General features: G+C 36.5%; 1 non-coding gene across 1 annotated transcript; it reads right to left on the reverse strand.

Annotated features, from left to right (window-relative positions):
* Positions 1–2,821: 2,821 nt before the first annotated feature.
* Positions 2,822–2,928, reverse strand: LOC111812043. Its single transcript, XR_002817643.1, has one exon. It is a non-coding gene; the product is annotated as a U6 spliceosomal RNA (small nuclear RNA).
* Positions 2,929–3,300: the final 372 nt, after the last annotated feature.

Below are 3,300 nucleotides of genomic sequence, written 5' to 3' on the forward strand. Positions count from 1 at the left end.
AGTCTGATGAGCCGACTGGTACATCACACAGTGAGATGCTACTGTGGTCTTGCTCTTTCAAAGGGTCAGATTAAAATCATAACAGACCTCCGAAATTTAAAAATGCCCCTGGTATTCTTATTTTTTGACAAAGCAATCTGGACATGCTTTAACAAATAATACTATAAGAAATGCTAAATTCCTAATCCTACTAGTTTTTCTATGTCTACTTAATAAAGTATATGTCTAATTGAGAAATTGCTATACAACAGGACATAGAGTACCATGAATATTTTTCTTACTAAGTACACTAGGCCAAGGGATAGATACTATTATCATACCATTTTTAAGGGAAGCCAGCTGAAGATAAAATGTGACATACTGTGCATAATAGCAAAAGCAAATACATGATCAGGCTTAGAAATGACAGTCAAAATCTGAATTTAAGATTATCACACCCTAAAATGTGTGAGCTTAGTGATTTCATTCTCTTTTAAAACATTGACATATATCCTCTCCAACAATTGCTAATTCTGTAGAATGGTCCTGTCCGTGATAAGCTCCATTCTACTCTGATAGTCTGCTTGAACTTTTAAAAATAAGTCATCAACCTTGCTAAGTTTTGGCATAATGCACTTGCTCTAAGCTAGGGAGCTAATGGTGATCTAATCACGTCTGATACTTCTCTCGTTTCAATTTCCTCAGACTCCATTAAGGGCTCCTTTTCTTCTAGGCAGATTAGGAACCTAGTATCGTAGATGTGAGATGTTTTGGTTTTCCCAGGACATAGTTTGTCCTGGTAATCCTTTCTCTTCCAATGTTGACCAGGTCTGGAATTCTACCTATATTTTTCTTACTGTAGTGATTGTGCTAATTTGCCTTCATTTTTTCCCATAAATTTATTGAGAAACATATAGCAATGAGACAGTTTCAAACCAAACTGGTAGAACAGTTTCAATAATTAACACCTTGTATACCTTCTTCCTAGTAGTTAATTGCTGTATGAGATGCAGACATGATATCCTACTTACAAACACCATTCAAATCCCTCTATTCATTAAGAGAATGTAACTATATATCTATCCTAGCTATTAGAATACACAGATACAAAATGGACATTCATCTGTATCCCCTTTTTGTTGTTAAGTTCCGTTATTTGAATATTATAGGTGTGTAAACTCAGCAAAATATTCTGAAAGAGTCCAGTAGCCCATAATAGTATTGGGTCTTCTGCTTGACTAGCAATGTCAGAAATTGTTAACCTGAGTACTGTACAGCTCAACATAACAGCATGGCTTTACTTCTTATACTTCGTTTTTATACTTTTCTGCTGCATGGTTAAGACCAAGGTGAAGCAGGACCTATGCAACAAGAGTTGTAGCTTTTGGGTCTGATAAAGTCAGTGAAATCCCCTCAGGATTTATCCTGAGATCCTGTACCTCAGATTGTAGAATCTTTGTCAGTGTCAGCCATGTGGATGAATCACGGGCATTGCTTGACTAATGTGCTCTCTGTGAAAGCCTGAGAGAATGTTTTCTCTCCATGTGACTCTCCTTAGGCACACTCTACATCATCGATCACTTTCCTCTTTGGGCCCATAATCTCCTTGATCAGAAAATTTGGGACACTACCGAGTTACATGACGTTACAGTACAAGTTCTCATATGTCCTGAGTCTCAGTTGACCTTCGAAGGCTAGGGCCAAAATGTTGGTTTTCCTTGCAGCCCTCCTTTTTCTCTAATTTTGGTCTGCAAACTTAGGTTGTTAACCATCCAGAAGACAAGCTTATTGTTATTACCATACAACTTAGGCTGTTAAGCTTAATCTCACTATCTGTCTGCATATCAAACATCTTAGGCATAATATGGAACAGGTATTTTTCATCAAGTATTGATATGTTGAGCTTTAAGTCCCTACAGAATATAATAAAAACATTTAAAAATTAGAATATATTTTAAAAATAGGCATAAAGAATTATATACTTCTTATGTTTACACATAAGTCCAAAAATCTCACCATATACAACCTTGAAGCAGGACAGTCCGATAATATTCCTTTTCCTGTCTCTTGCTTTCATTCACCATCCCCCACTTTTTGAACAACCATCTACCTGAGAGACATCATAGAAGCAACTGGCATGTCATGACAAGCAGCCCATATTCAGAAGACCAGAATGACAGGCTTTCCAAGCATGAAACCACTATTACAAATTACCATCTGCAGTGCGGTAGCTTAATTCATAGGTATCAGTATATATAGTTAGTCAGGGTGAGAATCTTTCCAATTAACTGCTAGATTAAAAAATCTTCTGGAGATTTTCAGGATCATTGCCTTGCCCATCTTCTACATATAACTGTATGGCTTGACTTATTCATGTTTTCTAGCTCTTCTCCTTTCCCTCTCTTGATTAGTTAGTCCTTGAGATTCTTCTCTCCTTTTACTTCTATTATACCTTTGTATTTGTATTTCTTCTTTTGAGTTCTTATATTAGAGAAACTATACAATATTTACACATGTGTCTGGTTTATTTCACTTATGAGTATATGTTCAAGTGGCATCCACTTCAATATAAAGGCTTGCAGTTTATCATTCTTAATAGCTGAATAATACTCCATTGTGTAAAAATACCACATCTTTTTCAGCCATTCCTCAGGTGATGGGCATCTTGGTTGTTTCCAAGAATTGGCCATCACAAATTGTGCTGCTATAAAAATAGGCACACATATATCACTATGATATGATGTTTCCAGATCCTCTGGGAAAATTCCCAGTAGAGGAATATCTGGTTTAAATGGGATTTCTAATCCAACTTTTCTAAGGAGTCTCCATACTGATTGCCATAAAAAATATGGAAGGCTTCACGAATTTGCATGTCATCCTTGCACAGGGGCCATGCCAATCTTCTCTGTATCATTCCAATTTTAGTATATGTGCTGCCGAAGCAAGCGCTTGCCTTCATTTTGAAGACTGAAATACCATTCTTCTTGCAATGCGTACTTGGCTGAAAGCCCTTGAATAAAAATCTCTTAAGCATTTTATAAGTGTACTTGTTGAATGAGGGCCTCTTATAGACAAAGGTAAAACGTCCATCTTTGTGTTCAAAGTCTGCCGAATCTGCTCTATGAGTAACAGCCAACTATTTCCTTTGGTGCATTAGAGTGATTCACTTATTTTTGCCTGAGAGTGATTTCCTCCAACCCGACTGTTGTCTTTCTTTGACAAAGAAATCTGGATATGCTTTAACAAATAATACTGTAAGAAATGCTAAATTCCTAATCCTACTAGTTCTATTTTCCAGCTCACATTCCCTAAAGATGCATT

The sequence above is a fragment of the Octodon degus genome, unplaced genomic scaffold, assembly GCF_000260255.1.
Source record: "Octodon degus isolate 3935 unplaced genomic scaffold, OctDeg1.0 scaffold00110, whole genome shotgun sequence".
NCBI classification, from domain to species: domain Eukaryota; kingdom Metazoa; phylum Chordata; class Mammalia; order Rodentia; family Octodontidae; genus Octodon; species Octodon degus.